Source organism: Rattus norvegicus, chromosome 11 (assembly GCF_036323735.1).
Source record: "Rattus norvegicus strain BN/NHsdMcwi chromosome 11, GRCr8, whole genome shotgun sequence".
In the NCBI taxonomy this organism is placed as follows: Eukaryota; Metazoa; Chordata; class Mammalia; order Rodentia; family Muridae; genus Rattus; species Rattus norvegicus.
This window is the reverse complement of record NC_086029.1, coordinates 75,528,548-75,542,968: the sequence shown is the minus strand read 5'-3', so window position 1 is coordinate 75,542,968 and position 14,421 is coordinate 75,528,548. Positions and strand designations below refer to the sequence as shown.

At 44.2% G+C, this 14,421-nt stretch overlaps 1 long non-coding RNA gene across 1 annotated transcript; it reads left to right on the top strand.

The window, feature by feature from the left end:
* The first annotated feature begins 1,821 nt into the window (after positions 1–1,821).
* On the top strand, positions 1,822–6,005 carry LOC134481005 (uncharacterized). The gene is made up of 2 exons (XR_010056148.1): positions 1,822–2,331; positions 2,974–6,005. It is a non-coding gene; the product is annotated as an uncharacterized LOC134481005 (long non-coding RNA).
* The last annotated feature ends 8,416 nt before the right edge of the window (positions 6,006–14,421 follow it).

The window sequence follows — 14,421 nt, the reverse complement described above, 5'->3', positions numbered from 1 at the left end:
AACTCTGAACTCTGACCTTCTCTCTATGTCCAGACATAACCTGATAGCCAGCCCTAACAAATCTGGCCTACAGATGTGTTTTGTTTGGAACATATTCTTTTAAAAAAATTATTAGCCAACACTAAAGAATTATGCTATTTCTCCATAAGAAATCTGGATTTCAGTTGTGAGGGAAGGAAGCTCTGGTTATACCACAAGTGTGTTCCCACCCAGCAAGGAGTGTGGATGCTAAGACATGATGGCCAGCTTTAGAGATGAGCCTTCTACCTTGGAACTACCTCTGCCTGTCTTTCAGCCTTTGTACCCATCTGGTCTCTGGGGCCACTGGAGTCGGTGCCCAGTTCCCAAGTCCTCCTTACTTCCACTTTCCCGTCTCTCTCAGTGACACCACCACAGACTCAGCCATTTTGATGAAACACTGTCAAGTAACCACTGACTCACTGATTTCTCTCCTACTTCCAAGCTAGGCCAGCCTTAAAAGGATGTCCCCTTCACAGTGCCTCTCAATTGGGGTTCTGCCTCCCTGGTGGCAAACACCCACTCCTCAGTGGTTAGGACACCCCCCACCCCCACACCATTTGCTAATCTAAGCTCCTCTGACCTCTTCCTTCCTACATACTGGAAGCCTGATGGGTCCTCCTGAAGCACGGGCTGTTGTTTATGGGTTTGCTCACTCAAAAATCTATCAATAGTTTCAGATGGCCACAGCGGCAATTCCTATGCATCCTGTAAGTTGCTTGAATTACTTAATATTATGCCTTATTTTTCCTTTTATTTCTAGAGAATCAGCTCTTCGTGGAACTGTAATGGTCTCTGTGAACATTTGCTTAGTGGTTTACTTCAGCAAGAGCTCTCAGGGTCTCTCTCTGTGTCTCTCTTACTTTAAGCAGGACCATGGTGTGTGTGTGTGTGTGTGTGTGTGTGTGTGTGTGATCAGATTTGGGTCCCAGGATTTTTCTGTTGTACTGTAGTTTTCCTAGGATGCAAGGTTATTCGGTGATAGGGTAGGAATGTTCACTGAAGGAATGAAAATAAACTATTTGGCCATAGGTTATGCCCTGTGTGAATTTTCAGGAAAAGTATTTTTGCTTATGGAGACTCAACCTTTGAATAGTTCTGTGGTTGCTTATGTTCCCCCTACCTATACCGACCGAGGACTGATGGCTACCGACAACGTCATCAACTTTATTTGCTGCCAAGGGGCGTGGCCATCTTCTCTGCCATTTGGAAGCAGGAACCGGGCATCCCGTATCGAGAGGCTTTAGCATCACTCGAGGTCACAGCCTTTAGCCAGTTCACCCGCAAAGCTAGGCCGAATATCAGCAACTTCACCATCCCTCTTCGTCTCCAGGTGGCCAACTCAGTGCTCTCTCTCCTAAGACTCTTTGCCCATGACCTGAATTTCATGTTCTCAGGTCCTATAATGTCGGCTCGTCGTCTAGCCGGATGCATTTCTTCCCTACTTCCTTCTCTTCCTGCTTCCAGCCATCTCCGTTTTAAAGGTGCTCAGACGGGATCTGAGGGTGAGATCAACTGCTACGGAAGTTCTTCTTGGACAGTGGCTTGTGACTCACTTGGTCCTCCATACTCCAAGGTTCTGAGGCCAACAGAGAATCCAGGATGACCGGGGGTGAGGGGGTTTGGGTGGGGACTCAACTTCAGAAAGCTGGCGTCCAGGCTCCATCACAGTACTCCTGGTGCACGACATTTAAACTTAGGTTACAAATGGTTGCCTCTGAAGGTCCAGGTGAGGGGGACCAAACCATCTTAGTGGGTGTGCGAACTGCAGAAGGCTCACTACCGTTCCCTAATAAAGCACAGGCAAAGAACTCTATAAGAAAAAATAAACCGGAACCGGAAGTGGAATCAGCACTCCCTCCTTACCGTCACCCAGTACTCTGCCATCTCCGTGACTCTGAAAGCCAGTGTTGTTTCTAACAGGACTCCCACGAGCAAACTGGAGTGGTGTTGAGAATGAGAGTAAAGGGATATAAAAGGGTCTCCCCCATCTCAAAGGCGGTGTGGAGGGGGCGGGAGAGATGGCTCAGTAGTTAAGGGCCCTGACTGCTCTACCACAGGTCCCAAGTTCAATTCCCGAAACTACATGGTGACTCACAACCATCTGTAATGGGATCCAATGCCCTCTCCTGGTGTGTCTGAAGACAGCAACAGTGTGCTCACAAACTTAAATACATCTTTAGGAAAAAAAAAGTGGTATGGAGTAGTCTGTGTGCCTGCCTGCCTGCCTAGTTCTTTTGGATTCAAGACTTAGAGAGCTGCATTACTCAAGGCGAGAGCTATGCATGTTGCTTTGCTTTCCGTGCTGAAAAAGTAAGTAACCAGGAAGTTTGGGGATAGAAAGGGTGGAAAGAAAGAGGAATGTCAGAAAAGACTAGGTTACAAATGTTCTGTCCCTATATGACACTATCCCTTGCTATCCCTGGGAGACCTTCTGTTTTCTGTTTTCCTTCAATGGGGGGAGTGGGGAGGGAGGATTAACTAAGGTTGGGCTATAACATATGAGAGAATAAATGAATGAAAATGAAAATGAAAAACAAAACAAAAAAAGATCTCTTATTATCTCTTACCCACATGTGCACACACACACATGCACACAGATACACACATATGCTTACACACACGCACTCATGCAGACTTTAGAAGTCTAGATGTAGAAAGGTAGGGTCAATGACCACATCAAATTCCTAAGAATTGGGCATTGGTGAGGGTAAATTTCAACCTCCTCCTAGCACACCCAGGGCTGTATCAGAACTTTCAGGGAGAAGTGTTCTTTGACAATGTAAAATGTAAAACGGGTAGAAGGTGACTCATGGAAGATGCGTTATCTACATATACTATTGGAAATAATTTCAGAAGTTAAAGTGTCCTCACCAATATTTTACTAACTCTTTAGTATCTTTACATTGACTACTGTTACTGTTTTTGTTTGTTTGTGTTTTGTTTTGTTTTAAGCTAAATGGCCTGACGCTCTTCTGTGTTCCCCTGGATGTTTAAGAAAAAAACATTGCAACATCTGACCCATGCGCAGTTTGGCATTAAACGAGTCTTCAGCAGTTCAGACACTGAGCGAGCACAGAACTCACTTGTCCCACACCAATATGGACACCAGAAGCTGCCAAAGAGCCGCAGGGGCGCTCCCTTCTTAGTCAAGTACTGAGAAGAGATTTCAAGAGGCCAGAAGAGCCAAATGTCCGTGCTGATGTGCTGTTCTGCCCACATCGGAACCTACACGGCCCACATCTGAACTTGCACGGGGCCTACCTCGCCTTGGGCTCCCACTCTGAGTTTGGCTCTGTTTGGCCTGAAGCCTTTGATCTGTGGTCCAGAGAGAAAAATGGCTGGGCTGTTCTACAAAGAGTGGCGCAGAAGTTTGGCAGGTCTATCCTGAGGGTCTCAAGATGTTGTCTGGTCCTCTTTTGCTATATCTTTGACTTCTCAAACTAGACAGAGTCTTAGAGTAGGAGAACCATTCTTCATTGAATGGGGGAGTTCTTCGGATAGACACTTGCCTCTTTGACTTAGTTCTGTAAACCTACTTTGGTTCTGTTACCTCCTTCACCCTCAACTTCCTCTCTCATTGGATTCTGCACCCTTTGGGCACATTGCCTTTTTTTTTTTTTTTCTGACTTGGAAAAAGAAAACTATAGAAGGATCAGAGCCTGGGCTCCGAGCCCCATCTGTCTCCCTCCAGGGTCCCTCCACACTGGAGCAAACGATTTTCTTAGGCGGGTGGGGCTCTTCCCCGCCCCGTTCATTGTATTCCACGGTTTCCTGTACACTGCTTGTAACCCTTTACCAATCTGCCAGGCGCCTTTTAACACAAAAGAAAGGCGAGGGGGCAGGGACTGCTGAGGAAAAACATCCCTATAAATAGCCCTCTTCAACAAAATTGTTTTCCTCATACACAGTTGTTGTTAGGCCTTGACGCCCCATAATCTTCATCCGCACTCTCCACCCCTTCCACTCCAGCCTTCCTCTGGCTCGAATGTGATTGTCCTCCTGCTGAGAGATGCAGGTGTAACTGGGGCTGGATGGAAGCTGTTCCTCTCCAGCCCAGGTTGCTGTTCCCAGGGGGCCCTGGGTCCTAGATCAGACACTCTGACTTTTTGCCCCAAGACCTTGATTGGGCAAATTTCTCTAACCTTGCAGAGCCGAGGTGTTCTCATTCTTAGTAAGAGTGGTGGGAATACCTCTCGTAGAGTTGGTGTGAGGATTACAAAGGTTTTGGAAAGGCCCGTCCATTAGTCTATGCCTACACAGGTCCTACTACGTACACAAAGGAGTGCTTTTTAAATTTTGTTTTTGTTTTTTGTTCTTGTTTGTTTGTTCGTTTGTTTCCTTTACATGGTGAGTCTTCTGTTTCTTGCAGTTCTTCCTGTTCTGGTGTGTGTCTTCTCCCCCCTGCCCCGTTCCTTATAAGCCAGTTTGTAAGCTTTAAGCCTATTAATTTATATTCATTTATTTATACCTTTCTCAGTTCCACTATGAGTTTAGATAATTCACTTTATATTTAAGTGGCTAGAACCTAGTGGAATTTTCAGAAAGGATAAGACAGTCCCTTCACGGAGCAGTTTCCTTACATGAAGGAGTCTGCCTTTCCTAGGTGCTTTGGGGGTGGCTTTAGTCGTGGCTCACTCGCTTCTAAGGTCTCATAGATCCCAGGCTCTGCTTTTATTCTTACACCAGGAAAACAGCATATGGAAGTTAATATAAAAATAGGAGGTAAAACAGTCACAGACTCATTACCTTCTCTGTATAACTGCCCCCAATCTGTGAACATTTTCGATTGGGCTGATATTCCCGTTGTTTCTCATTAAGCCTCTTGGGTATATACACATACACATACACATACACATACACATATACATACAAACACACACACACATTCACAAAGTTGTAGAGTTTGGGGGCAGTGACCCCAGTTAACCAAAATCATACTTGGAAAAAAATTTTAATATTCTGAGTTTTCAACGGTTAGTACACAAGTATTGAACTCTTCATACTGATCCTAAACGAAGTTAGTCAAATATACATAGTCTGATGAGCTTGTGACTTTTCCAAAGATGTGCGAGTGCGTTTACACACACACACACACACACACACACACACACACACACACACACACGTATGAGTGTTTACGTATCTGTGTTCGCCTCTGTGTTTCCATGTTTTACAGGTTCATTTGATTTTATAGGAGTCCTTTCTAATTCCTCCGGACCTACTGGTTTCAAATGTCTACAGATTTGGTACCTAATATTACACACTAGGCAGAGCGTCTGTGATTTAGAATCTTTCTATAGATATTTTAAAATCCTTTCTGAGATAAGATTGCCCCCTATAGTCTTAAGTACCCATATTCTGTCCCATTTTCAAACCACTACTTTCTCCCTTAGAAAATACAGCCTGTGTTAGGTTGAATTATATTCTCTCAAAATTGCTAAACTCCTAAGCCCCAGTAACTCAGAATGTGTCTTTATTGGGAATAGAATGGTCATGGTGCAGTTAGTTAAGACTCAGTTAACTGGAACAGGTATGACCCAGGTGTGCTTATAGAAGCAGGTGGTTTGTATTCAGGCCCTGACACAGGAAAGATGCCAAGTAGGAGTGGCACTATTTGAAAGGATTAGAAGGATTAAGAGGTGTGGCCTTGTTAGAGGAAGAGGTTTCAAAAGTCCACACCAGGCCCAGTCTGTCTCTCTGTCTCTGTCTCTGTCTCTGTCTCTGTCTCTCTCTCTCTCTCCCTTCCTCCCTCCCTCCCTCTCCCCCTCCCATTCCTCTCTCTCTCCTCTCTCTCTCTCTCTCTCTCTCTCTCTCTCTGTCTCTCTGTCTGTCTCTGTCTCTGCAGATCAGGATATTGCTCTCAACGACTTCTCTAGGACTATGCCTGCCATCCCTGCTGCCATGCTCCCTGCCATGATGGTAACTGACTAAGCTTCTGAGGCTGTAAGCAAGCCCCCAAATAAAAATGCTTTCTTTCATAAGAATTGCCTTGGTCATGGTGTCTCTTCATGGCAATAGAACAGTGACTGAGACAGCAAGGAGCATTGAAGGTTGCCAGAAAGCCACCAGAAACTTGGGAAGAGTGTGAATCAGACTCGTCTCATAGCCCTCAGAAGGAACCCTGACAAGGGTGCCTTAATCTTGGATTTCTAGAATCTGCAATGGTAAGACAATATAGTGTTTTTGTTTGAATTCAATTTGTAGCACTTTGTTACGAAAGCCCAATTAATCCAATAATTAAGGAGCAGAACTAACCCCAGTCTTTCCTCTGAAGCTGTTACCCCTATGATGAAATTGGAAACAGTGTAAGTTACCTCGGTAGTCTCTCCTGGTGGAGTCTCCAGGCAGTATCATAGCTGCAGCTAGGACAGTAGTTGAACAACTGTATACAAACCCTCATCTTTGCGACCATCTCCAGGGTGGTTATGGAGGACTTCTGTAAATAGACAGGAGATCCCTGTGGTTGTAAAAGACAGTGGGGTGAGGGAAATCAAGGACCTTTCCACATATTGTGCTCCTCCTTTCTCCACAGGAAGATGCTTCAAGACCTCAGTGGAGATCTAAACCTGTAGGTCTTGTCACACTGTGTCAAACCTTTCGTACAATGTATTTTTTTCTGTATGTGCATACCTATGTTCAGATTCAGTCTATAAATTAGCAACAGTAAGATAATAACACCAAATACATTCTAGAATAGAACATTTTTGTAACAATAACATTACGCATTCCTATCTAGTACTTTCAGACAGCGTGACTGCGGGTACCTGCAGCAAAAGGAACTACCACGTTTTGAAGGACACCAAAGTCTTTGGGAACCAGAGAAAGGGAAGCTCTGCAGAGCTCCTGGAGCAGCCCGGTGCCTCCTCCTGACTCCCAGAGTCACCGTAGGCTCCCACTCCTCTGTGAGAAATTTGCTGAGTTATCTTCCTCCTCTATCCCAGGGCCTGAAGCCTATGAAATGTATTTGCATTTTGTATTTATCCATCGATGGGACTGGCCTGTCAACACATTCACAGACAATTACGGTTTATATCTAAAAGGCTTATATAGTGAAGGTTCTTATGTAGTGAAGAAGTGCCATCAGCTGGTGACACTACTGAGAGAGGTGAATGGATCAGCAGATTTGTAACCTCATCACTAGAGTGCTCAATCCATTGTTTAAAAAGTGATTAGTGGTGGGACCTATTTGGAAGATGATTACTAGAAGTAAGCCTCTGAAAGTCACCCTTACCCCAGGATTACCCACCTCCCCGATACATTTGGAACGATGTGAGCAGCTTTACTTTAAACATACCCCTCCACCACGACGTTTCTGCCTTACCACAGCCTAAATTCAACGAAGCCAGCAGACCATGGACTTAAGCCTCTATAGTTTGGAGGAAGGCGACAAACCTTTCTTTAAGATAACTTTCTCAGAAGTTTTGTCACAACAACGGACAAACACAGTGGAGAACTCTTTCCATATTCTGCCTTGGGATTGATGTGGGCCTGTGGAGTTTGGAAGACAGCATCATTCATTCACTCGTGGGATGCACATTCTAGCGGCGCACTGTGAGATCAGTTGCATGCTGGATGTACCAAAGTCCCGAAGTCGAGCGTCCCGTATGTAGCGGTAAATCGTTAAACCGCACTGAGCTCCGGGGTGGTGACTGCACTTCTCCCTACTTGCCAGAGTTCTCTGGATTCGCAAATGAAAGGACACACACTCACAATCTTTAGATTTTGATATTCCTTAACTAGCTCAATGAACCCCTTGAACCCCTATGTGGCTAACACATTCCTTGGTTGCAAGGCCTCGATTCTAAAGATACACTCGGGGGCTTACGGACCAGGATTCCCTCAAGTCAGTATAAGAGCCAGATCTGGGTGGTGAAGAGGAAGGCAAGAAGCTACAGGCCAATAGCAACTTCCTCATAGCTCCCTCCCACTTGCCTCACTTAGGCAAGAAGCGCACCCTGGCTCAGTGTCTCAGCCCAGGAGAGAGGCTGCTTGGAATCCCATCTTTGCCTTGTCACTTGTTTTAGTCCCACAGTCGTAGATGGTTTGCTGGGGGAATTCATCTATATTAATACTGCCATTTTGCATGGAAGATGAATAACAGTAGAGTCAAGAGGTGATGTAAGTTTACTCTGTATTCCTAGAAATTATCTGCAAAGATTACCATCACAAAGTTTATTTGTGTAGTCTTAAACTATATACAATATTTCGGCCTTTCAGGAATTTGGCTTGAGTTACTAAAATTCCCCAGATCTCCAGAAGGGGGAATCCCAGTCAACATTAACATTTGAGATGTGGGTTTGCCATCTAGTGGGCAGCTTTGAATCTGTATTTGTTATAAATACACATGTAGCCCACACATGTGTACACAGACCCACCTGCACACCCGCCCCAGAATTTCCATGAAGTTATTTATCTTTCTTTCCCATCTTTGACATTTACAGTCCAAAGCAGAATTGCAGACACAGCCTTACTGGCTGTTACGAGTGTCAAGGGTACAGGAAGGTTTTACAGCGTGTGTGTTTGCGCACACAGTGGAGAGTCCCCGAGCTCCACGGGGGCTCATCTGAACTTTCTGTGCTTCTCGCTGTGTACCTTTCGTGCTCCACTTGAGAATTACTGAACCAGAACAGAACACCGAGAGACACGTCACCGCCACACAGGCCCTGCCTGCGCCTGCCCCACGGCAGATACTCCGTAAACATTCGTTTCCTTCCTTTTCACCCACGCCCACCCCCATAAAACCTGTATTCCAAATGTTACAAAGCCAAATGTCCAAATATTCCGAACTCACAGTTTCAGTGTGCATTTGGTGTGTGAAGCTTTCCTATGGGGGCTCGGGGGGCTTAGTTCTGAGAGCGCAAAGATGGATTCTCACCCTAGTTTAGGGTGTGCAGAGCAGGAAACAAGAGTTTTACAAGGGATTCCAGCAAGCTAGGTCTCAGGTGTTTTGGGTAGCTTTGTTTTTTAGTTTTGAATTTCAAGTTAGACGCTCCCTTGGAAGGGCTATCCCACCCTACTGGTTTTCCCCAACAAGGAGTGCGCTAACGGCAGGGAAAGATTGATCATCTCCCATATGGCGTGAGATACTGAGAGACGTTCGGAGAGCAGATTTTAAGCGATTTTGTTCTGTTTAACGGAAGGAATCCCCCTTCGACGTTTCCGTGGTATGGAGATGAAGATTTAAACTGCTTTTCTGTTATTTTTGGATGCGGGTTAGAGTTTCTCAGGAAAACAGTGTCGTGCAGAGACAGACTGTGAAGTGGCAGAGCTTCGTCTGGAAAGCATAAATGTACGGACCATAAAACCTTAAAAATAGACATATACATTCCTCGTGTGTCTTAAATCTGAAATTGAGCAACGGGAAAATGATAAGGCCAAACAAAGAGCATATATTTTTAAAGTAATGCAAATATATGTTTGGCTAAAGAATTCAGAAAGTACAAAATACTATCAAATACTAAAGGGGAAATTGTTTCTTGTTCAGAGTTCCTTTTCAGTTCCTTTGGTGATTAGCACTGTGATTGCAATGTCTGTGCTGACATCACAGTTTCCTGGTGGAACAACTTCAGTGTCTGTTGACTCCCCCGCTGTGAATGATGGGAACCACAGTCACTGATAATGTCTTTCCATTTCCCCTTCCCCTTGTGTGTTTATTTTATTTTATTTTATTTATTTTATTTTGAGATAGGGTCTCACAGTGTAGCTCTGGTTGATCCGGAATTTGCTAGGTAGACCAGGCTGGCCTTGAACTCAGAAAGATCCACCTGCCTTTCTAGTACTGGGATTAAAGGTGTGTACTGCCAGGCCTGACAATTTTAAATTCCTGTTTGGTCAATATTAGTGGGGGCTTTGTTAATGCTCTGTGGCTACACAGAATACCCACATAGAAAGAAAAGAGGCTCGCTTTACAGTTCTAGAGGAAGTGGGGAAATCCAAGATCTAGAGTTCTGGGTTACTGATATTGGAATATTTCATCTCTGGCTGTAACTGTGGATGGGCCCATTTAATAGCACATATCTCACAGATTTTATTTTTTTAAACTGAATATGCATTGAGGGTCTGTTAGTTGGTTTGTTAGTATTTTGGATTTTTTCCTCACCTTTTACTGACTCAACTTTTACTGGTATAAAATGATCTAATTTATTATGGTAATAATCTTCACTCTGAGGTCTTTTGTTTGTTTGTTTGTTTGTGCTTGATTTTGGAAACAACAACAAAACTGGACTTCATTTTCTTTCTTCCTTTCTTTGTGTGTGTGTGTGTGTGTGTGTGTGTGTGTGTGTCTGTGTATATGGGCCTTTCTCTCTCCATCCCTCCCTCCCTCTTTTCCTCCCTCCCTGCTCCCCACCCTCCCTCCTCTCTCTCCCTTCACCTCCCCATCCCTGTTCTAAAGATCGAATCCAGGGACTTGAATGTGCTAAACACATCCTCTACTGTTGATCTTTAGTGCCTGCTTCATTTTAAAAACATTTAATTCCATTTTCTTTGTTTGTACGTGGATGGTGATGATGGCGTGTGTTGGAAAAGGGTCACAGCATCTATGTAGAAGCCAGAGAACAACTTTCAGAAGTCAGTTCTTCCTCCATGGCTTCCAATGATTGAAATCAGATTTTCAGGATCAGGGGTGGCAAGCCCCGTTATACGCTGAGTCATCTTGCCGGCTCTCTTTCTTTTGACTTCTATTAATGGTTTTTCTACCCATTGTTGAAAACATTTAACTTGTTGTAACACCAACCCTATAATCATGTCTAAAGTATGTCTAAAGAGCGTTTCAGGCCCTCTACAGTGGACTGTTGCTTTGCTTTTTTTTTTTTAAGTATATGTTTATATGTGTTTGTGCGGGCTGTGTACATGTGAACACATAGAAACCCACAGAAGAGGGTTCTAGACCCTCTGGAGCTCTAGTCCCAAGAGGCTTTAAGCTGGTTGAGGTTGACCTTGACCAGTCCTTCCAAGGGCAGCATGTGCCCGTAACTACTGAGTCATTTCTCCAGCTTCAAATTTGTGCTTGTTATTGGATTTAAGAATCTGTCTTCCGATTGGTGGGTTTTTTCTTTTTCTTTTTACTTCATTCATCAGTGTAATTAGTAATATGGTTCTAAGCAGAATGTAACTAGTGATTTATTACCTTCTGTTTGTTTTCTATTTGCCTCACCTGTTATTTTCTGTCCACTTTTAAAAAATGACTTTCCTTTCTTTTTTTTCAACTATAGTTTTTTTATTGGATATATTTCTTTACTTACATTTCAAATGTTATTCCCATTCCCAGTTTCCTGTCCATAAGCTCCCATCCCCTCCCCCTCTCCCATAGGGGTGTTCCCCCCATCCATCCCCCTTACTGCTCCCCCCCATATTCCCCTGCACTGGGGGGTCCAACCTTGGCAGGACTGAGGGCTTCCCCTTCCACTGGTGCCCCAACGAGGCTATTCTCTGCTACATATGCAGTTGGAGCCCTGGGTCAGTCCATGTATAGTCTTTCCATAGTGGTTTAATCCCTGGAAGCTCTGGTTGGTTGGCATTGTCGTTCTTATGGGGTTGCAAGCACTTTGATCATGAACGGTAGTTTTTATTCAAATACATTTCGACATTTCCAATGTATCTGGGTACAAAGAATGGGAATACAGATCTGGTCTGAACTGGTTTTGGGTTCATTCACAATTAAACAAAATAGTGTCCTCAAGTGAACTTTTAGGGAGACTCCCCTAATCACCATCTTATATCTATGCGTATAACCATGCATACTTATGCACGCATATGATTAAAATCAGATGAATTTTGGGAAGGGAGACATACCACCGGAAATTCCTGACATAATCTATCAGTTGGAGGAGAGAATCACTTTCAGCATACCCCTTAAGAACTAATGTTTTACCGAACTCCATAAAAGGAAGCCCCCAACAGTAATAAGAGCTCTTCAGGACCTGGGCTCATGTGGCCACTGGTCTCTTGTAACGTCTTCTGACCTTTTCTTTTTTTTCTTTTTTTTTTTTTGGTTCTTTTTTTCGGAGCTGGGGACCAAACCCAGGGCCTTGCGCTTCCTAGGTAAGCGCTCTACCACTGAGCTAAATCCCCAGCCCCGACCTTTTCTATCGCTTCATGTTAAATATAGCTTACTACGTCTGCAAACCTGTGTGGGCTTTGATTTCAATTCTTTAGATAAAAGACCAAGAACTTGGGGACCTCACGGTCCTATCCCAACTACTGGTAGCAATTTTGTCATGTTAATGGCTGTTCAAAAGCTTATATTATTACATATATTATATCTTAAAATATTACATATGTATAGTGTAGGGATTTTGCTATGTACTATATAGCAACGAGAGTCTTACAATAGGGATTGAAAAAGATGGTTTCACTGATAAGAACATTTAATGCCTTTGCAGAAGATTCACCTTTGGTTTCCATCGCGCGTGACCCACAGCTCACAGACACCTGTAATTCCATTTCCAGATCAGAAGCCCTCTCCTGACCTCGGCAGGCACCAGGGATGCATGTGTGCACACACATACATGCACATAAAATTTTAAAAGAACCTTATAAGACTATATTTGTCTTTCTCCTCTCTGACCTGTTTTTGTCATACAGTCTGCTTTTAATTTCTATAGATCCAGTTAGAGTCTTAAAATTCTCTCTCTCTCTCTCTCTCTCTCCCTCTCTCCTAATACCAGCAGGATGGTTTCAAATTCCCTATGCAGTCTTGGATCATTTTCAACTGCAGATCCTCCTGTTTTTCCCTCCTACGTTCTGATGTTACAGACATATGACATCATACGTGATACATGGCTTACTGCTTTCCCAGACACAGCCTGTGAAGCCAAGGTTGCTTCAAACTCATATCCGTTTTGCCGCTCCCAGTGTTGGGAATACAGACAGGAGCCACTACAACCATTTTAACTTGCTGAATGTATAGAACATCCTTATAGCGGTCTCAACACTCAGAGCTGCTAATTCTAGTATCAGTTCCCATTCTGGATCACCTGGGGTTGACTGTTCTTAATGGTGTTTGTTTCCCTGCCTCTTTGCATACCTGACCATTCTGGATGTTATGCGTTATGACTTCTCTCCTGTCGGATGCTGAGTGTTCTTACATTTCTCTAATTGTTCTTGATTCATTGCTTACAATTTGCTCCTTTTGAGTCTGGCCGGGCAGGTTTGGAGCAGTGCTCGGGGTAGGCTAATTTCCTACAAGGTATTTCCTCAGGTGTGCTGTCCTGTGTCCTGCATAAGTCTTTCCATCTCGGTAATGGAAACCAGCACCATTTCTAGCCCAGTGCAAAGGACCAGAATTGTTTCTCTAATCCTTAGAGTGTCTTGTTTTTTGTTTTTGTTTCCCTCCCCCCTCCATTCTTACTGCTCCTTCTGAAAACACACGATTAGGTCTGTCCCAGCAAACTCCCACTCTGGGTACTACGCTCTGTCTTGGCCTGCTTCCCATCGCTGTGGTAAAATTACTTGTGGAGGGAAAGGGTTATTTAAGTTTACAGTTGTAAGCCATCATAAAGGGAAGTCAAGGCAGAAACCGACACCAGGCACAAGCCATAGAGGAGTGCTGGTTAATGGCTTGCTCAGCCTGCTTTCGGATATAAAACAGGACCACCTGCCTACAGTTGGCACCACCCTCAGTGAGCTGGATCCTCCTGGTATAAATTATTCATAAAGAAAATACCCTCCATGCCGATCTGATAGGGGCATTTTCTCAGTTATGATACTCTCTTCTTAGAAGACACTAGCTTTTGTCAAGTCAGCAAAACACTAACCGGGACACTATATTCCTTTGGTACAATGAAACCCTGCTTCATGGATCTCTGGCTGGTCAAAGTACGTTAAATTCCACTTTAAAAAAAATATCTCTTTGGGGTGGCTAATTCTATGGGGTGTTGCTTCTGCTTTCATTCATGAGAAGCCCCCTGCACTTGGTGATTGCTCTAGTCTCTTCTCCGTTGTTGTGATCAACCCCAGGACCAAAAGCAATCAGGTGAGGAGAGGTTGTATTGAACCTTACATGTTTCAGCTCATCACTGAGGGAAGCCAAGGCATGGCCTCAAGCAGAGACCACGAAGAAACACTGTTTGCTGTCTTGCTCACTTTCTCACAGAGCCCAGGACCACCTGTCCTTAGAGTCGCACCATCTAACGTGTGGTGGCTTTCCCTTATCAGTGATTCATCAGGAAGATCAGTCCACACACATACCCACAGGCTGGTCTGATGGAGACAGTGCCTCACTTGAAGTCCCCTCTTTCCAGATGACTCTAGTCTACGTCAAGTTGACAAAAAGCCAACTGGTATAATGATTTAACAAAGACTGTGAACTCAAGGTGTGCCTATGTGGAAGGACTAGGAGTGGTGATGACCATGCGTAGTTTAGTGGTTCTTTGTCCCAGGTAGGATAGGCCCTGAATC